Raw genomic sequence first — 22,710 nt, 5'->3', positions numbered from 1 at the left:
CCACCATTTGGGTTATTTGACCCTCTGCACATGTGCAAAGCATTCTGTGCATGAGCAGAGGATAGAAGAACCCAAATGGGGACGTCCGGGCAGGTGGGCAAAGCAGGTGGGCAAATCTAAATCTAAATTTCCCTTCACCAGTTCTCTGACAACTAATAGGCATAAGCAAACTGGAAGCCCCTGATGTGAATACAACATTTGATTCAATATGTCCACAGTAATGGAGTTTCAGGATGCAAAATGAAGGATAAGCTTACATATGGAATACTTAATGACTAACTTTAATTGTCTCACATTGTTTAAGCCAACTAAATAAACCACATCCTGGCTCAAACCAACTCCCTGCCCACCATTCCAGTCACCCATTGAATGCCATAGTGTTGTCTGTATCACCAGAAGAGATGAAAAGGGAAGAATGCTTACTAGGCTATCTTTCATGATGCTATATCAAGTTTTGAAGTGGAGGAAGGCCAAGAATTAATTGCATGTGTTCTTAAAATTTATTTGCAAGATATGCCTTGGAAAATTAGCTATGCTTAGCATATTAGACCAGTACTCTAATAGGCCCTTCAATCAACAGTGACGGCATGAGGAAAAATATTTTTTCAAAAGAGGGAAATGACACATAACCTTCACAATGACACATCTCCTTAACTTCTACAACTGCACAAATTCCACTTGCAGTGCAGGTGTACATTGCAATATTGCAGAGGAATGCAACTTCCGTTGACTCAAGAGCAACACCAAGTTTGCACAGCATTTTTAAAAGTGCTTTGCGAAGTGCAGGGAGGGTTATGTTTTAGAGGGTTCCGCTGTTTTAATAAGTGAAATGGATGTTCTATGTTTTGCACCAAGGTTTAAAGCATCCATTTTACACTTTAAAAAATTGAAAGTACAAGCCCCTCCATATTTTTTTGTTTTCTTTATTACCCGGTCAGTTAGAAAGGTGACTATAAAAAAACATGCTGGTGGGCTACAACCTTTGCACTTTTTCATAGGGGGTGTTCCTTTTTGACCACTGAAATTTCATCTTTTAAATTTTTTTTGCCCAGTGCAGATATAATCACAGATTTCATATCCCAATGGTTATAATGGGGGACATAAATTCCTGGAGATAACTATCAACCAATGATTGATACTCCTAATACTTTTAGAAAGAAAAGAAACATGCAAACTGACCTGAATAAACCAAATACAAGCAAACCCAAATAAAAGAACATCATTGATTAATGTGCAAAACCCATTGGCGGACAAACCTTTTCGTTGTACAAAAATAGAAAAAAGAGTCAAATAGGTCTTTTTCTAAACTCTCTGTGTTTTGAAGTAACATAGGACATAATTAGCAGCTGTAGGCTGCAGTGAAAACTTAAAAAGCAACTCTCAAAATGCAATGGTTAACCACTTTCATAGTGTTGTCAGGAAAACTGCCATCAGGAATTCCTGTAATTGGAATTCAACTTGTCTTGATGACATTCTTTTCTTTTCCATACTCATCTTATCTATAGCTGAGACAATGGTCATTTCTTATGTGAGGTGAACAAAGAATGGCGACAGTATGAAGCTGCAATGTATTCAAATCTAATTGCAAGAATTTGATACCAATCAATACATCTGCCTCCAAGCTACAGCAATGACTCTTTTACAACTGCATTCTGGAACCATCCCTTTCTTCCAATCCAGATAACTGATAACATAGCTTTGGAAATTTAGAGAAAATCTAAATCTTAAGTATGATATAATTAATTGGATAATTTATGGATTTCTTTTTCACAAAAGCTCTTTTTAATCACAAAACATGGCCATGAAAAAAAGTTTGTGTGGAGCAGAGGATTGTGAAGATAGGCTGCTAAACAATTTTTATTGCTCACTAATCTTTAAATTACAATCTTTCCAATGGCTTTCCTCCCTCCCTTAAGATCTAGTCTCAAATGCTGGTCACCTAGCAGTTTTGTATAGAAATATTACATAAGATCAACATGGAGCACTGTAGAGGGAAAATCAGCAGTGTAAGTACCATTTTTTTCTGAACCCTCTCAGTCAGGGATAAACGCAATTAATTCAGACAGTTCTGCCAATCCCCATTCCATCAAAACAACAACTATTATCTTAGTCATTGATAAAGTATCCAAGAGATTCCAATGAACTGATCCTCAAAGTGACAAAAACAGCACCATTTCAAAACTGGTTAGATTCTACACAATCATTTTCTTTAATTGATCCAGAGATTCATCAGTTTAGGCAGATTAAACAGCATGTTCATTGACTCCTTGTTTTGTCTTGGATTGACAACTGTAAATGCAGGTGCATGGTAAGGTCTGGTAAGAAGGCTGAGAAAATGATTACAACCAACCTTAACTTTTTGCTGATCCATCAATGCATAATTTGGAAGGAACTTTTCTGTTAAACCACATCATGCTCCCTGGCCCAAGTTTCAGAAATACATCCTGTCAGAATGTTGTTCCAAAAGTAAGTCATGAATTAAATCAAAATTCTCTTTCACTGGTCTATTGCAAGGAGAAAATCTAGCTCATGATAAATCAGGATAGCAACCTGGGAGAAAATTTTCAGTGGAAGATTTCATCACTGCAGTCTTACAATTGCATTCCAAATTCAGGCTAATTAGCCCACATTATATTTAGCAATGACTTGATTTAGCCAAGCGGCTCAAATTGTTGAGTTATCTTCAATAGCTGGGTTCATACAACGTACTAATCCAAAGCAGTAACCAAAGCAGCTGATTATATTATTCTTTCTGTTCAAAATATTCCAGAGTTCTGCAATCTTTTCTTTAGGCTAAACTTTATGTTTAGGCTGAACTGAAATTATAGTGCCTCCAGATCCCACCACGGAAATTCAGATAGTATATTTCATAAACAAACACTAGCAAATGATAACATGAAGTCGAAATCCAAATCCATTCTAAACAGTAGACTCTCCGTTAAAAGACTTATAAAACCCACATCCTGCTTGCTTTTGGAGTGAAGCCAATCCTACAGTGGAATTAAACTATGCCATATTTTCTACAAGTAAAATAAATAATTTCTCAGGGATTCCTCTTTATAAGAAAGCCAGAAAGGTCTACTCATCAGCACACTTTAACACACACACAGAGAGAGACATATACACAGTTCTTTTTAGTCTTTTTTTAAAGGCTATTCTAACACTTCTAACCAACTTGTGTAATGTCTTCACTTCATTTTCACTTGCTAAAATGTTCCTCTATAATATAAATAGAGGTAAGCTTATGGTGATAAAGCCAAACTGCAAATCAGTTTGCATGCTTGAACAGTACCTAAACTTCACTTAAAAGTGTTATTTTATAGCTACTAACTCTTTAATATTTTGGAATATGCATAGTACATTGAAAACCAAAAAAAATAGGACCACCCTCCTCCAGATGTATACTAACTAGGTTGCTGATAATTCCAGTGTCTGCTTATTTTTAATTAAAGAAAATAAGTTAATTTTAGATCTCAAAGTATCTTTAAAAAACAGTAAGGTGGTCTGCCCATTTAACTAGCTGCCCCAGCATAAAAAAAAATCATGTCTAATTGGAAAGATTGAAAGACAAATCCTTTACCATCTGCAACAGTACAGGCAATCCCATTAGAAAAAAATGCTAATTATTCAGAGATACAAGTCCACACAAAATTATTTTGTTCTGTTGTAGGTTTAGAATACAATTATGTTCCCTCCAGCACTTAGTATAGTGAGATCTTCTTGATGTGTAACATCAATGACTTTGCAGTACAATCCCCGGAGGCTACTTAAAGTTTTGTGCTATTAACCTTTCTTGAAAGACTGAGCATAGAAATAGGCAAATCTCAAACATTCCAGCAGATTGAAAAAGGTCACTCTTATCATCTCATTTTGCCCAGGGATTTATGGAATACCTAAAGATGCCTACCAGAGGTGGGTTCTAGTTACCTTCCCCATCAGTCCACACTGTGATGGAAGTGCACGTTTTCACTCATGATGTCATAAGATGCAAAATTTGCCTTCCCAACATTAATTCCCTTGACAAGTAAGAACAGTTCTCTTGCTGACACTTCTCAACCTCTTAGCCTCCATTTTTTTAGTCTCTCTCATCTGTCCCAATTGGAAGATCAGATTTGGTTACAAACCAAACTTCAATAGAATCTGCCTGAGCCAGCTGGTAATACTGATACCTCGGACGAGCATTTTCTCCACCAGACTATCAATCTCTGGAAATAAAAATGTTAATAATATTATTTGTTTGTTTGTTTGTTTGTTTGTTTGTTTGTTTACTTACTTACTTACTTACTTACTTACTTACTTACTTACTTACTTACTTACTTACTTATTTGATTTGTATTACTATTCTTATTGTTTGCTTTATTATTTTAATGTATACTTTAATATTTGTAAACCATTCAAAGTCATCTCTGGACAAGATGGGAAGAATATAAATTTAATTAATGAATAAATACATAAATAAAGTTAACTTTAAATGGAGCTTCTGGAATTTTTAATGGGCATCTCTATATAACAATATGGCAGCAGCCCAGAATTATTTTGCCACAACTTCCAGAATATTTATTTCCCTGCCAAACCTTTAGGTCTGGGATTCTTTACTGGTTTCCCAGAAATGGAACTAATGCATGTGCCTTATGAGATTTTATAAATTATATGATGTTCATCAAATACTTAAATACGTGACATTTTTCCAGTAGGAAAATATGATCACAATAAAATAAATCCTGCCTTTTATGTCTACTTTAAAGAAACAGTCAGTGCTTGAGGAAACAACACATTACAAGTTTTCGCCAAAGGTTGCCTCAGTCATCAGATTGAAACCTGCAGGTTTTTGTTCAGATGTAAGATGTCAAATGTTAAAACCTTGAAGTCTGAGCTGGCAGGCTGATATAGGACAGTGGGAGTATAGACCCACAAAACCAAAATGTTTTGTGAAAAAACAAGCTGGATACCATCTATGGGCCCTGGTGAAAAATGAGAGACAATTATTCCTTCACAACAAAAGTAAAAAGAAACTCACTATTGTAGGAAGCTAGTGCCCCTACAAGAAGAATGAAATATTCTAGGAAATATTAAAAAGGCAGAATATTATATTTCCCTGGATGGGAAAATGGAGAAATAAGATTTTAGACAGGAAACAGACTCACTTTTAATAGTCTCCACCATCCTCAATAGCCCACAGCAGATGTCTATACTTAAAGGGATAGAAAGGTCTATTCCTAGGCAAATGCCCTCACCAAAGATCCAACAAAGTTAGGGATAACCCTCTACCCATCTAGCAACAGAACTCACCACATGGCACCTGGGAAGATTACATCACCCAGCATGCTCAACCAAGCTTGGGACTCAGAACACCCTATAGGGTTGCCCTTGCATGGCCCTATGGAAGTCTGACAACCAATCAGAATACAAGCTCAAATTCAAAAGCCCAGAGAGAGTATAAAACTCAGCCACTCTTGGCATCTCTTCCCTTTTTTTCTTTCACCCAACAACTTCAAGGCATGTGATCCTTTCCAACATTATAGCCCTCTTTCCAAACAACCACTACATTCTCCATATTTCCAGTGTTTTTCTCCCCACTTGGAATTGAACGCAGAAGAATATTTCTTCCCACAGTATTTAAACATTGGATCTTATGTAGACAGAAAACTAGATTCTTAGGTCAGTAGATCTTCCTTGTAATTGAAAGTGGTTCTTCATTGTAATTAAGTTTCCTTGGTGCCTGCAATAAAATTAGTTTTACCTGTCCAAGTTTTATGTGTAAATCTTCTGCTAATCTCATGTCTATGTTCTTATATATTGCTATGCCAGGGAAATAGCTCCTGATGTAGACAGGAGTTCTCATTCCCCTGTCAAATTACTGCTGTTTTGCTGGCTTCATTTCATAAGTCAGCGGAGGGAGGAGTTTTCCAAGAAACGATTTTTCTCCCATTTCAAGGGATGACGAGAGAAGGGAAGAAAATGAATACCCCATAGATTGAAAGCAAAAGCTCCTTCCATTGACATAAAAGATCTAATGGAAGACAGGCTACAGCAAGAGACTATACAGTGCTTTAAAAGTAGGAATCAAAGCACAGTACATTGCTAATGGGTATATTCAGCTTAGTGAGTCATAAAAATTGTGAGTATTTTTAATATGTTACTACTGTAAACAAGCAACCTTTGTTTTCCTAGACTCTCTGAACAGATGGTTTCAAAGCTGTCATGTCAAAGTTGGACAATCTCAAGTCCATATATCATAGAAGAGTACCCTATCCTACCCATCCAGAACTGAGGATCTCAAATAAGGATCTTTTTTAAATTATCATTTATTTATTTATTTTGTCCAATACACAATGAGGGTTTTAGTATATCTATATACATATAGTAAAATACATGATGAAGGTTATAGAGGAGATACCCATGGTAAAATATATCTAAGAAATAATAGAAAAGAAGAGATATAGGAATAGAAGAAAGGTATAGGAGATATAGAAGAGCAATAGGACAGGCGACGGAAGGTACTCTAGTGCACTTGTACTCGCCCCTTACTGACCTCTTAGGAATCTGGATAGGTCAACCATAAATAATCTAAGGATAAAGTGTTGGGGGTTTGGGGATGACACTATGGAGTCCGGTAATGAGTTCCACGCTTCGACAACTCGGTTACTGAAGTCATATTTTTTACAGTCAGGTTTGGAGCGGTTAATATTAAGTTTAAGTCTGTTGTGTGCTCTTGTGTTGTTGTGGTTGAAGCTGAAAGTCGCCGACAGGCAGGACGTTGCAGCATATGATCTTGTGGGCAATACTTAGATCTTGTTTAAGGCGTCTTAGTTCTAATCTTGTCTTTTCTCAAATGATATAATGTATGTATGTATGTATGTATGTATGTATGTATGTATGTATGTATGTTGAATGACCTAAAATCACAAAGTTGAGGTGTGTGACTAATGTATTCTATAATGAACAGATAAGCCTTCTCTATGAGGTTTTGGGTTTTTTTTTGCTCATTACCTTTTCCTTGGGTGAAATTTATCTTTGAGACCTTCTCGGCACATGGCTCATTTGCTTCCTTTTTGACTTTATACTATACCTGATAGTCTTCCCTGTAATTTATCTGAAATTGTATTAGGCAGGATGCTTATGAAAATCAGATGGAAAATTCTTGAAGAAGAAGGAATGCACTGAAGAGATAGAGCAAGAAGATAGGTTTCCCGGTTATTAATTATAACTACGGGTAGTCCTCAACCTATTACCACAATTGAGCCCAAAATTTATGTTGCTAAGAGAAATATTTGTTAAGTAGGTTTTGCCTCATTTTGCAACTGTTCTTGCCACATTCTTTTAAGTCAATCACAGCAACTGTTCAGTTAGTAACACGGTTGTTAAGTGAATCTGGCTTTCTAATTGACTTTGCTTGTCAGAAGGTTATCACATGACTCCAGAGCACTGTGATTGTCATAAATACGAAACAGTTGCCAAGCATTCAAATGTAAATAATGTTACCATAGGGCAGTGTTTCCCAACCTTGGCAACTTGAAGATATTTGGACTTCAACTCCCAGAATTCCCCAGCCAGCAAATGCTGGCTGGGGAATTCTGGGAGTTGAAGTCCAAATATCTTCAAGTTGCCAAGGTTGGGAAACACTGCCATAGGGAATGCTGTAATGGACGTGTGAGAAATGTTCATAAGTCACATTTTTCATTGCCATTGTAACTTCAAACAGTCATTAAATCCACTGTTGTAAGCCAAGGACTACCTCAATGTATTTCGTCCACTTAGAACCCACTCTTCAGTTCAAATCAGGGATAAAATGCTCCCGGTTTGCTTGTTCCTATCAGTCATCGGAGAACCAATCACAAAAGAAGCGTGAGGCTCCGCCCACCTTGCCCAGACACCACCATTGGGGTTCTTTTACCTTCTGTGCATGCACAAAGCATTCTGTAAATGAGCAGAGGGTAAAAGAACCCAAATAGTGACGTCCAGATGGGTGGGCGGATCCTTGCATTCCCTTCGTGACCGGCTCTGCAATGACTGACAGGCTCGAGCAAACCGAGAGCATTTCACCCCTGGTTCAAATTCATAAAATATTTCAAGACAAGAGCTACACACTTTCAGTATCATGTTGCAGTTACAAAAATAATGATACACAAGCAGAAATGTAGCACAACAGCCTTACAAAGTACCGTTCAATGTTTGCAGCTGGATGAAAAGATAACACAACAGCAGTTTCATGAATTATTTGTGCATTTACATTTTCAGTTTAAAGAACAGGACTGACTGTACAATCCTGAACATATCTAAGAGTAACATCTGAAAGATGGGCAGTAACTAAATTTGATAAATAAATAAAAGCATGTTAGAGCATTAAATGAACTTGTGCAGGAGGATAAAAAGTGTTGAAAGAATCTTGGTCCCATTGGTGTTTTGTAGTCAGGCTTCTGCAAATGAAAAACTTGTTTTTCTCCAGGCATTTATGGGGAATTTTATATCAAATTGCAAGGATACCTAAAGGAAATTCTCTGATGATAAAAAATAAGGCAGGCAGGTAGATACAAAAGCAGGTATTCCTTTAAGGGCTAATCTTAGGTCTGCTAATCCACAAGGTTTTAAACATAAACATTAAACAACACCATTTAAATTCTTTTCAGAAAGGGCTAGTGAAGACATACCGGTTCTTTGCTAAGATGACAACTTTGATTTAACTTTAAGTGTTTCCCAATCCTTCTCATTGCATTATCAGCCCTAGATTAAACCAGTAGTAATGCACTTGAATATGTCGCAGATCTAAAATAAAGATCTTCCAACTGCTAACCGAAAATGCTAACAATTAAGCTAGACCTAACAAATATCTAAAGCGTACAATGTCTTTGCACCCTTGTCTAATATAAACAAACATAAAAAGCAGATAAGGAGCTCTGTGAAATTTGTATACCAGAAAACCCATTGTCATAAAACGTGCATGGATTCTTATTTATCTTACCATAGTTAATGCTGAACTATCTAATTCAATGGAAAAGAATAGAGTTGAAAAATAAATTTGTTCACATTTACAAATATGTACATGCATGTGCAATCAGATATATTTTCTTGTTGTTGCATGCTTATTGAAGATTCCCTCCCCTAAATGTTATAAATAACACAACTTTGCTTGTAACTGACAGCGAGTGAATGTTTGCCATTATCTGTCTGTGCCTTGTTTCACTGTTTTCAATTAGATTTGATTTATTCTGGTGGTACCCACCACTGTTTGTTCCCATACAAATGCACACACACACAAACAAAAAACATTTTATAGAAGGGACATTTATAGATGGGACAAGCTACAAAGGAAGCTAGGATGAAAATTAGTCAATGCTTTGTTCACGGTTTCACATCTAAAGTGCTCTGTGAGCTACAGACAATTTTTCCTCTGTATCTTACCCAAGCAACAACTCACTAAGAAATTCACATGATCCTTGCACTGCCCACATCCTTGCAAATAAAACAAATCACAAAACAAAATGTAGCAGTATTTTGTCTTGAAAATAACAAACAGAGAGGCATCAGCCACTCCAACCCTTGCCAGTAGCCGTGTTGTTCCTAATAAACACGTGGGTCCTTTTTCCGCTCAATCCATCCAAAGAACACAGAGAGAATTCATTGATTAAAATACCCTCCCAGTATTCCCATATATCCAGCCGTAAAAAAAGAAAGAAAGAAAACCATATAAGTACAATTCAAAAAAGAATGAAGCTTCAATAGTACCTGGCCTGTATTTGTTCATGCAGAGACTTCGGGAACAGAAGAGTTTGCTAGAGTAGCAAAGCAGTGATTGCATAGGTGTGTCTTACACTACCTTCTGCAAGTTGCGGCTTGACAATCGTTCCCCTTTTGTGTGGGTGGCATTCATACAGAGAGGCAGAGGCACAGACTTGTAACTCAGAAAATGGTATCACAAGGCAAAGTTAACTCACTGCATGCCTTGAAGGTTCAGAGAGCCTAAACACCTCATATGTGAGACAAAGGCTTCACTTTTCTATAATCTGAAAAACTGTTACTCATTTAATTTTCAGGGATCTAAGGTTCTTCCACAAAGGGAATCCTTTCAATGGCAGAGGTTTATGATAAAGCTGGAGCTCAGGCACATTTTATTCAAATGTTTGGATTGTTACGTGGTGACCTGGATCTTACAAGCTTTTAATGATTTAACTCAGTGGTTACCAGTTGCAATTGTGACCCAAATACCCATTCTTCTATCTCAAATAATGCCGTTGTGCATCCAAAAAACCCAGACTTCGTTGTTTTACACAAGGATTATCAGCAGCAGCAATCCAAAGCTGGATCCTTGACTCAGAAACAGTTACAAATTATTTTGCAATTATTCCCAGGACATGCAAAAATTATCACCTTGGGTAATTATCTATGCTATGAGTCATAGAGCAGGAGATGGACTCAGTATCTTACTATCATCGCTCATGATAACTATAACATTTTGTCAAGGAGGAGGAGAAGGAAGAGGAAAAAGTACATACTAATTTACTGACCCCAACCTGCATAAGATTGTTACTAAGCATTTTTTGAAGTAATCAATAATAGCAACTCCATTTCCCATTTGTGGAATACATAATGGTAACTAAATTTCTTTTGTCCTTTCTTTTTTTCTTTCTTTGATGGCTCATGTGTAAAGGGAGCTAATAAAACAATACGATCTATAGAAACTTCATCTCTTTGTTCAACTATCTTATATAATATGTGACCAATCTTTTTGCCTAATAAAACAGAGATAATGTGAAAAGCCCACAACCTTGGATCTTGGGCCAGTTAGATTAATGATGAAGATACCTTGTCTGAAATACTTAAATGTTCACGGTTTTGGTGACAATCATAAATCTGTTTTAAATCACATCTAATCTCACACATATTAACTTTATTACTTTTTATAAAGACACACATTCATTTAATTATTTGAAGTAACACATATTGATCTTTCCTGGATTAGGAAATGGAAAATATTTTTGAGTGAGCTGTTGTGACTGAATAAAACTTTCAGTGGAAAGATACTTGCTGAGATGGTCTATTCTTTCCTTCACTTATATTCAACACAGGGTGATAATTCATCCAGCCTTTTTGTTCCAAAGTTTTGGCAGACAATTATGAACATGAAGAGTCTTTGGTGCTTTCTGAGCTTGGTTATTTTCTTGCAGACATTTCCTTATTCAAACTAGATAACATCATCAGTGCTAGCTGATGGTGTTACCTAGTTTGGGTAAGGAAACTTCTATAAGAAAACAATCAAGCTCAAAGAGTACCAAGTACCCCACAATCATCCTCTTCCTCCCCCCTTCTTCTCCCTTTCTCCTTCTCCTCCACTCCACAAATCCCCTTCTCTTGTAGCACTGCTGATGTTACCTAATGTCTGCAAAAAAACAAGCAAGCTCAGAGAGCACCAAGAACCCCTCATTTCAATCCTGAGCTACAAATATTCTCCTTTAATGTACTGATAATAATTCTAGTAAAACCAATCCTTTTGTGTGCTCCTACTATCTCTCCAGCAATTTGTTTTAGGGCAATCTATGGTTGAAAACCATATTGATTCAGTGGTACATGACAAGCTACAGAACTAAAATCCTATGGCATCTCTGGACCCCTACATAATTGGATAACTGCAGTCCTGTCAAGCAGACAATAAGTGGTGAAATAGAAAGCATTTTATCAAATTGTGTACATGTTAACAGCAGTGTCCCGAGTGATGGGCTACCAAATTTTTTACTACCACACTATGGGCGTGGCTTATGCATTTTGTTTCAACATCTTTCAGTGCAAATTGGGTGCTCTGGGATGGAGCTCCAAATTTTGCTACTGGAACTGCGATCCTGACCGTTCCCATAGGAGCCCATCACTGAGTGTCCCCCAAAGCAGTGTTCTAGGACCAACACTCTTTATAAACTGCATAACTGACCTTTGCAATCATAATATAAGCAATTGTGGTGTAAGGCTATTTAGCACCACTGAGAATACTGCTAATCTTCAAAAAGACCTTGACTTTCTGTCACTCCAAACCTCAACCAATAAATGCTCCATTTTACACATTGGCAAAAAGAATCAGAACACAAAATACAAGCTGAGTGGACCTGACCCCACTGGACCAACATCACAAAAAAAGGCATTAAAAATGTTACATATCTTTTTCTTCAGTAATATTACACTACTAACCAGACTATATCCAATATTTGCTAAATCAATTCTCAAATGCAACTCATCTGTCTGGAACCCACACTGCATATCAGCATTAATACAATTGAATGTGTCCAGAGTCCACTCCTCTGCTTGCAACAGAATACCCTATACCACCATATTTGAAATTCTGGGCTTTGACAACTTAGAACTACGCTGCCTTCGGTGTAGTTCATAACATTACAATATCCTATCTGTCAGTGACTACTTCAGCTTCAACCACAACAATAGATACAAGCTTAAAATGAACCGCTCCAAACTTGATTGCAGAAAATACGACTTCAGCAATAGAGCGGTCAATGCCTGGAATACATTACCAGCCTCTGTGGTTTGTGTCGGAAGTGCATGTTTTGTATGCATAGAGGGTTATTTAAAATAAATGAATTAAATTTAAAAAATTAATTAAAACCAAATCTATGCCATCTTTGAAAAACTTTAACGATAAGCTGAAGGTAACAGGAGGAGCAATCCCTCTTCTTGCCTGTAACTTTGTCCTGCAACTAGCCTTCCAGAGAACAATAGAAATATCTTAAAACCTCTCCCCTTGGACAGACCCAAAATTGCTAGACATACAAAGACATATCAGTGAATATATTATTCCTCTCATATCTGTCAAAATGCTTGCAGCAAAAAAGCATCTGAGATGATAAGGCTAATGTTCTCATCATATTTGCTTCCCCCCTCTTTTAAACTGGTGCTATTTTCATCCTGATCTGGGAGGCAAAAAAAAAGAAAGATATTAAAAACGCTGCCAGAAAACTAAATGAAAACAGCATTCCATTAAATCCCCATATTTGCATCGTGCATAGTACCACAGGAATTCTCTTTCTTTTTTAAGGAGGCCTTCACAAGCACTGAGCCTTAGTTAACAAGAAAGAGGAGAGCTGGAATTTTCACAAGCCACATGGTTTCTCCTTAACTTCTACTGATGCCAGGTTAAGTGGCTACGCCATCCAGGAGAAATGGCCAAGAAAAAAAGCCACCAACTGCCACCACTGCTGCTACCTCCATTTCTCGAAATGTGATTTATAGAACAAGCTCTTGGCGTATCTGCCACAGGCTGTCACAACATGTGTCAGAACTCCAAAGCTGAAATATGATCCAATTGCCTTTCAAAATGCATTCAACAAATTCTTTTAGCAACAATTGCAGTCAGTTCTGTTTTTTCATGGAGGTCTTTATTCTTCCGTCCTGCAGCCATATGAAAAGAATGTTAGTCTGATGTCCTCATCTAATTGTAACCTGGGATGTCTTTATTAGTCTTGATTTGATCATGCATGCATTGCATATACATAGAAATAGGGAGAGAGAGAAGGAGGGGGAAGGAAGGAAGGAAAGAAAGAAGAAAGGGAGGGAGGGAGGGAGGATATCAATGTAGCAGAAACAGCTTTACTAAATAACTGTTCTTGATTTCCCACTCTCATCACATGAGTCAAAACAATAAATTTATAAATACCTTTTCCACAGTTCATAAGTTAGACATTTGTATTCTAGCAGTTCCTACGCAAAAAGTGTTGTTGTTGTTTTATTTCTGGCATTTTCAGCTCTTAAAAACAGTACTTCCTGATTACATCTAGTACAGTTAAACCAGGGTGAAATGCTTATGTAATTTTGTCTTTCAATCTTCCAATGTTCTTTGCTCTCCTTAAATTCTCCATTTCTTCAAACTTGTCTCCCTTTCCATTATTTCAGCATTATCAAGATGTAACCACCCACTATTCATCTTTCTCTTATTTAATTGATAATTAACTTTGGAGAGTTTCCAGGACTATTTTCAGTTTAAGGAATTCTGCAAAATGAAGTTTAATAGGGTGCATAATTTCTTGGGACAGATTTAAAAAACTAAATTTAGAAATGTATAAAAGCAACAAAGGCGAGATATAAATAAACATAGTGAAATATTTATTTAAAAAAATAAATAACATATATACAAGCAGAAGCAGATCCAGAGGAAAGCAATGAATATCTGCCTTAATAATTAATATCAAGAAAAAAAACTTTAAAACCTATTGTGGTACATAAATGAAAAAAGCTTTAAGGATGGGAGAAGTATATAGAAACAAGGAGCATAAATACATCTTTGTAAGTATGACATTGAAACAATAAAGATAATAATAATATTTTTAAAGTGTTGTTTTTTTAATTAAAAAAAGAATAATACCATCAACCAAAAGAACGCCATTTTTTTTCTTTGTGTTGCAGATCAAAAACAGAACAAAACAGATACTGATAATAAAATAGTTAGCCTACATAAGCAGCCTACGCAGCCTTTCAGAATAAATGTATTTAAATTTCTAAAATAGCCAGTTAATACGATATACTTGGTCAAGAGGTAAATACTAGCTTTTCTATTATATGATGATCAGTTGAGTAAGAGGGAAAAAGGTGTCAATGATAGTCATCAGAGAAGGCAAAGGAGCCATTAATACATTTTAAAATCCAGATTTTATGGTCTATGTCAAGGGCATCAAACCTGCAGCCCATGGGTCGAATGCGTCATGCATTGGCCATGCCACCCGCAGTTTAGCGAAGAGGGGGAGTTGTGATGTGTCATGTGATGACAACATGTTGTTGTGAGTTTTATATCCCTGGTCTATGTCCTTTGTGATGTCCTGACTGTGTTTGTATAAATTGTACATCAACAACTATTTCAATCATGGTCACGGTCACGCAGTATACTGAATCATTAGAAGAAAATATGACAATATGCAACCAAGTTGAGATTCGTTGGACTGATGATGTTACTTAGTCAAGAATGAAAATCTCCAGGCAAATAATTAAGCTCAGTGAGCACCAAGGATTTTATGATATTGAACCACAAACTAGCCAGACAGGGCAAGTTCATATAATGCAATAAACTAAAATATGGCATGGTAATTTGTGGTTTAGTTTTGATTCTTGGTGGAAAATCCATACAGTTTCCTTGGCAACATATTTCAAAGTGATATGATATATATGACATATTCCATTGTGTGATCCCCAAACCGCCAACAATTTACCCTTAGATTATCTATGGTTGACCTATCCAGATTCCTAAGAGGTCAGTAAGGGGCGAGTACAAGTGCACTAGAGTGCCTTCCGTCCCCTGTCCTATTGCTCTCCTATATCTCCTATACCTATCTTCTATTTCTATATCTCTTCTTCTATTCTTTCATTGATATGTTCTATTCCTATAACTTCTATTCTATTCCTTCATAGATATATTTTACTTTGAGTATCTCCTCTTATAACCTTCATCATGTATTTTACTATGTGTGTGTGTGCATGTATATATATGTGTGTGTGTGTGTGTGTGTGTGTGTGTGTGTGTGTATATATATATATATATATATATATATATATATATATATATATATATATATATATATATATCCCCACTAAAACCCCCATAAATTAAATAAATAAATAAATATGAGGAGTCCTTGCTGTTTCTGAGCTTGCTTGTTTTCTTGCAGACTTTCATTACCCTAACTAGGTAACATCATCAATGCTAGTAAGCAATGTTGTTTGCTGCCAGTTTATGTTCTGGTGACTTGCTTCTCTGTGTGGGCTGAAGTGGCCTAAACCATTCTTTGGTTGGGCTATTTATTGGTGGCTCTTTGGTAGTTTCTTGATTGGAGTATTGTTTACTTGATTGTTGGTCTGAAGTTAACTTTAGAGTTAATCTATGCTGATCTAGTGGCTGATTACTGGTGGAGAGGTGATGGAGTCTTTTGTTTGCCTTTGGCTTGATTGTCTTTTTTGCATAGTCTAAAGATGTTGTGAATGTGTCTATTGATGCCTGATTTATCAGGGTGCCAGACATGGTTTGCCAGAGGTGGTTTGCCTTTGTCTTTGCTTTCTTGGCAGGGCTGAGAAAGAGTCACCCAGATGCTTTAGTGCCTTAAGGAGGAATAAAACTCACAGACTCCCAGTTTCTAAACTAGTGCCTCTAGCCATTACACCAAGCTAGCACTATCTCATTTACTCACCCACTCTAAAGTAAATTTTTATTCCACCTTTAATTAACCAGTGTTGTAATGGAAAAAGAAATAAAGGAAAAATAACAACACAAGTGCCACCATGGATATATTCAGGCAATAGTAAAAGCTATACTTTTTTTTTTTTTTTACAATTCTATGACTAAGCATCTTTTTCTCATCTCTTGATGGTTTTGGGAAGCATAGGGTACTGGATGACAATGTTGAACTTGAGGGGTCCTTGGTGCTCTCTGAGCTTGCTTGTTTTCTTGTAGATGTTTCATTACCCTAACATTACCATTAGGGTAATAAAGTGTGTACCCTTCATTTCAATCATGAATTACAAATATTCTCCTTTAGGCTTGACTTTGTTTGTTGCAGTCCCCATCACTCACACTGGTCATCTCCCCCCTCCCTCCCCCTCATCACACACTCTTACACATGTGCCTTCTTAATTCCATTTTTGGAGATAGATGAATGTTAATAGCTGTTATCAGTACTTTTATCAGCTGTTATCAGTACTTTTATCAGTTACAGTACTTTTATTTCAATATTAGAATACACAAGACTAGACTAGACTAGAATAGAATAGACTAGACTAGACTAGACTAGACTAGAATAGAATAGAATAACAGAGTTGGAAGGGATATTGGAGGTGTTCTAGTCCAACCCACTGCTTAGACAGAAAACCTTATACCACTTCATACAAGTGGTAATCCAATATCTTCTTAAAAACTTCCAGTGTTGGAGCATTTACAACTTCGGGAGGCAAGTTGTTCCACTGATTAATTGTTCTAACTGTCAGAAAATTTATTCTTAATTCTAGGTTGCTTCTCTCCTTGACTGGTTTCCATCCATTGCTTCTTCTGGTGCCCTCAGATGCTTTAGAGAATAACTTGACTCCCTCTTGTTTATGTCAGCTCATGAGATATTGGAAAACTGCTATCATGTCTCCCCTAGTCCTTTTCATCAAACTAGACATAACCATTTCCAACTCTTTATGTGTTTTAGCCTCCAGTCCCTTATCATCTTTGTTCCTCTTCTCTGTACTCTTTCTAGAATCTCAACATCTTTTTTACATTGCGGCAGCCAAAACTGGATAGTAAAATGCTTTTGTTGGGAAGGAATGAGGTAAAGCTTACTTTTCTCAGTAATCTTGCTTGCTGGTGTCACTGTCAGAAAATGAAGTTTGTAGTGTTTTTCACCTTTTTTGTGCATCTGTCAATCTGTTGCAACAGAAATATATGAATCCCTGTCCTTTTCTTAAACATTACTGTTGATCATTACTGCAAACCAAATTGATTTCACTGTAAGTGAATCTGAATTGGTATTGATTTAGAGATTTTACTTTGGATAAAATCTAAACTATGCATTTATCTCCCTGATCACAGTTCAGTTCAAAGAAACCAGACCAAACATCTAATAATAAGTGTTTTAATTCAAAAATGGCTTCAAACTCCAAAAAGATATACAGTGTTCCCTCGATTTTCGCAGGTTCGAACTTCGCGAAACAGCTATACCACGGTTTTTCAAAAATATTAATTAAAAAATACTTTGCGTTTTTTCCCCTATACCACAGTTTTTCCAGCCCGATGACATCATACGTCATCGCCAAACTTTCATCCGCTTTTAATAAAAAATTTTTTAATAAACTTTAATAAATAAACATGGTGAATAATAATCTAAATGGTTGCTAAGGGAATGAGAAATTGCAGTTTAGGGGTTTAAAGTGTTAAGGGAAGGCTTGTGATACTGTTCATAGCCAAAAATAGTGTATTTACTTCTGCATCCCTACTTCGCGGAAATTCGATTTTCGCGGGCGGTCTCAGAACGCATCCCCCACAAAAATCGAGGGAACACTGTATTAGGGATTGGTGGAAACTAATACTCTTTACTACTCTTTTAATTATGCTATGCATTGTATTATGTAAAAGACCTTAAGTGTAGCATTTTTCCAATTCTTTATATTGCCTTTCATTTTCTTGTTCTTATTCTTAAGACTGACAGGATTTTCTTATTATTGGAAACAGGAGACTTGCATAAGATCCAACATTACAAAGCCTGAAAATCAATTAGAAATAATTGTTTTGAGTTAGTCTATGAAAACAGTATGGTATATGTATATACAGTGCTTTGCCAAAGTAAAGAACAAAAGGTAGCTTGCATAGTTTGGTTTCTAATAGAAAAATATGTTCTTAAAGTTTAATTTCTAGCAGACGTGGTGAAAGGATGGTCTAGAAACATGATGTAGTAGTCATGCCTTCCCTTTTTGTTATATGTCAGAAGAGGATATTCTAATGATTTAATAGCACCAGGTTCGAAGATCAAGAATATTTATTTCAGATCTACTATAAAGCCTTATCCTAGATTCATTCTTAATTCAATCTAGTCTGAAAACTTTTCTCCTTCAAAATCAATCAATCAATCAATCAATCAATCAATCAATCAATCAGAATAGAGATGGAAGAGTCCTTGGAGGTCTTCTAGTCCAACCCCATGCCCAAGCAAGAGATCTTATGCCATTTCAGACAAGTGGCTCTTTCTTTCAGACAACTGTTTCTTTCTGCAACATATTAATACCAACCCCTCAGCATCCTTTCTAATAAGCTTCATTCAACATGAGAGAAGACTTTGTCTAATGTACTAAATCAGGGGTAGGCAAAGTTGACTCTTCTATGACTTGTGGACTTTAGTTCCCAGAATTCCTGAGCCAATCATGCTAGCTCAGGAATTCTGGGAGTCGAAGTCCACATGTTATAGAAGTGCCAACTTTGCTTATTGCTGTACTAAACCAAGAGTAATGGTGAACCTGAAATCAGAATGATTTGTTGCCCTCTTCTGAAAGCCAATATTTGCAAAACTATTTCTTCAGAATAAGATTCTTTAGACTTCAACTCCCCAACCACTGATCTTCATTAATGTATCACAAATTTTAAACTGACAGTTTAGCATCTCCTGACTTAAGATTGACTCCTGGTTACTCCATAGGCATGTAGCATTTTGGGAATTGAATGAGTAAATGATAAAGACCTGAGATCAGATTGCTCTGTGAAGCATTGCATGGTACATCAATCTGTCTGTGAAGGTCCTCAGTCATCCAGGTCATGGTTGTCCCAAAGGTGATTTTTCTAAAAGCGATTGGACTTTCTTTGTTTTTTTTCCTGAAGTCAATTCAATTCTCATCCAAGAAGCTTCAACCTTTTTGACTGAATGGTGGAGGAGATGTAATTGTAATTGACCTACCGGTCAATGACTACTTCAGCTTCAACTGCAACAATACAAGAGCACGCAACAGATTCAAACTTAATACAAACCGCTCCAAACTTGACTGTAAAAAATATGATTTCAACAATCGAGTTATCGAAGCGTGGAACTCATTACCGGACTCAATTGTGTCAACCCCTAACCCCCAACATTTCTCCCTTAGACTCTCCACGATTGACCTCTCCAGATTCCTAAGAGGCCAGTAAGGGGCATGCATAAGTGCACTGGTGTGCCTTTCGTCCCCTGTCCAATTCCATTCTTTCACCTATCATATATATTCTCTTCCTTTCATATATCCTCTCCTCTAAGTTCACTTTTACCCTTATAAATGTTAATTACCACATGTCTATTTTTCTTCCTATGTATTTGTGTATTGGACAAATGAATGAATAAATGAATAAATAAATGGATTAATTTTGACTGGTGCATCAATCCTAGGGGGCAGGACAAGAAGAGGGAGCTTCTTAGTTTTCCAAAGCACTCTCGAAGCAGATAATTCTATATGACACTGCCTGACCAACTTGTGGTGATAAGAGAAGAAAAAACATAGTTATTTATCTGCTTTTTAAGCTTGTCAACAGAGAACCATCCAGCAAACCTTTTTCAGGTAACCCATTTGTTGTTAGGAAGTATGGTTCTTAGAACCATCTATTTGCCTCTGTTAAAAATATTCTAGGCATCTGTAGAAGAAAGTAGCTTGGATTTGTTTGGTATTGGACTAAACAGGAACAGGAAACAATAAGAATAGCCTTGGTTAACTGGAAAAACGTTAATCCTATTATTTCTGAGGAAATGGATAAAGGAGGTAATTCTTTTAAAGAACCAATTCTAATATTGCAAGAATGTGTATGTAATACTTGTAACCAATGTAAATAAAATTTTTGGCATTACTCATTCCTTGCCCATGCTAAAAGATTAACTGGGTTTGCTAATCTAGAATATTATAAAACTTTATTTATTTTATTTTTATTTATTTGTTTGTTTTGTCAAGTATTTATTTGTTTTGTCAACAAGCCATAATACTTTGGTAAGAGAATATTGAAAGATAAAACAAATGCATACCATTGTGTAATATTTAATTACTTAATGCTGCTGAAAATCAACTGCAGTTTCCTCAAAGTTGTCTTTCCCTCAATGTGTTTCCATTATTTTTTTTAGGGGTTTTCCAACCGTATTTTATTTGCAAAATGGAGAAGAGTGTTACACTTTCCTAATATTTAGATTTTCATTGTTACCATATCTCATTTCCTGAATCAATTTATCCATTTTGAAAAAAAGCAAAGCCTTCACTGATAAAAAAAATAAAATAAAAAATAAATCATTCATTATTTTTCTTTGGAAATTTAATTTGAAATTTGGGACCAGGGAAACTTAAAACCAGTAGAAAAATGATTGACAATACCAGACAGAACACTCAAACCACATCTGGGCCATTGCATAACCTAGGTAAATAAATATGAGAATCTGAATACCACTTATGTTTTCACCAAAATTCTACCTTTAAAAAAAAAAATCAAGGTCATTTTCTTTACCATAAAAATTGAATTAAAATGACTGCATAAACTCCAGAGATAATTTTTAGCACAGCATGAGTTTGATCTTTCATCCAGTGATCTCATCACCCAATAAATTATGAAAGAGCTTCATGTTCCTCTTAACTATCATTTGTTATAGTCTGAGGGGGTGGGGATCACAATTAAAGAACCTTGCATGTAAGAATTAAAGCTAATAGGACAGGAACCAAAATTTCTCAGGCCACAAAGAATGGTGGTATAATCTTGGAGGAATTGTCTCTATCAGAGGAGAAGAGAGAACGGAAGACTCCATTAACTCAAAACGGAAGAAGAAAGAGGAGATTTAAAACCTGGAGACACAGAGTATGCTAATTCTGTGTACTGCATATATATGACAACATTCTTGTTTGCAATAAAGCAATGCAGAGTTACTACCTGTCTGAAATTTGTGAAGTTCTGTCTTTGAACAAAAGTAAACTGAGTTTTCAGAGAGTCAATATTTCTTCCTTTAAAAAACCCTACTGGTCATCCTTTTCTTAGTGTTGCAACTCAAAAACAGAATAAAAAGATTACACTAGTCAACACCAAAAAAAAATTCATCAGCAGAGTTAATATGTCTGCTTTATGGAGTTTGATGTGCTGTTTCCAAAAATATGCTTAATTTTGCTCTATCACATTTCCTGTATAGAAGGATTTTTGTAATTACATTATGTCTACATTTTCAATGTATGTGATAATTACTGTTTTCTTAATGTCACCAGTATATTTCCTATACCTTATAACAGTGATGGCGAACCTATGGCCCAAATGCCACAGGTGGCATGTGGAGCCATATGTGAGGGCACCCAAGGCATTGCCCTGAGTCAGTTTTGGTGGGCATGCACATGCTGGCCTGTTGATTTTTGCCCTTTTTGGCCATTTTCACTCTCCCCAGGGTTCAGAAAAGCCTCCTGAAGTTCAGAAACAAACCTACGGTTGGCCAGTTGGGCCATTTTTCACTCCTTCAGGCTTCAGGAGGCTTTCTTAAACCCTGCGGAGAGTGAAAAACAGCCCAACGGGCCAACTGAAAGTCTGGAGGCTTCAATGAAACCTGTGCACATGCACTTGGGGGGAGCGTGGGCGCTGTGTGCATGTGCAGGGATGGGGCATTACATTATGAGTGTGGGAACTTGCCCACACACTATCACACACAAACCCTTTTGGCACCTGAGCCAAAAAAGATTTGCCATCACTGCCTTATAATAAGGGTGCTGATCCATGGAAACTATACCTGCTACAGAAAAACTATATACATTTTTGAAACCAGAACAAAAAAATGAATCAGAAAAGTACAAGGTCAACTGCGATGATTACAAAAATATTTTTTTGTAGACCTGTATTATAGATCGCTACATTTATCAATATTTATTCCCGTGCCTAGAGAAATCAAGCACTGTATCAGTAAAATTTGCTATACAAAACAGTGATGCTATGAAAATGTTTTCAGATGGATCCGTGAAAATAGACCCAGTCTGAACCAGTCTTTTGTTTTGTTTCCTGGAAGAATCCCCCAGCTCAAACAGCCAACACAAACTTATAAAACACAAATGCTTTCACCTGAACTGAAGCACAGAATTCTTTTATAAAGAGGTATGTGGATCAGATAACATGCCAGTTTGACTTGTGGAGAAAAATGGAACTATAAACAGAGCTGTGGATCCTAGTAAAGAGTAAGATACATTTTGGCACACATTCTATTGAACAAAAGCTTAATAGTTTTAGAATGGTATGTACATCTTTCG

At 36.4% G+C, this 22,710-nt stretch overlaps 1 protein-coding gene across 1 annotated transcript in view; it reads right to left on the bottom strand.

Annotated features, from left to right (window-relative positions):
• FGFR2 (fibroblast growth factor receptor 2) overlaps window positions 1–9,821 on the bottom strand; it is a 184,410-nt gene extending 174,589 nt beyond the window's left edge. Inside the window, exon 1 of the mRNA XM_070752590.1 lies at window positions 9,724–9,821. The gene's annotated coding sequence lies outside the window, so the exon portion shown is untranslated. The remainder of the gene's footprint in view (window positions 1–9,723) is intronic.
• Between the last annotated feature and the right edge of the window lie 12,889 nt (window positions 9,822–22,710).

This window comes from Erythrolamprus reginae, chromosome 5, assembly GCF_031021105.1.
Source record: "Erythrolamprus reginae isolate rEryReg1 chromosome 5, rEryReg1.hap1, whole genome shotgun sequence".
Classification (NCBI taxonomy): Eukaryota; Metazoa; Chordata; class Lepidosauria; order Squamata; family Dipsadidae; genus Erythrolamprus; species Erythrolamprus reginae.
Note: the sequence above shows the minus strand (reverse complement) of the source record. Positions and strands in the feature narration are given on the sequence as shown.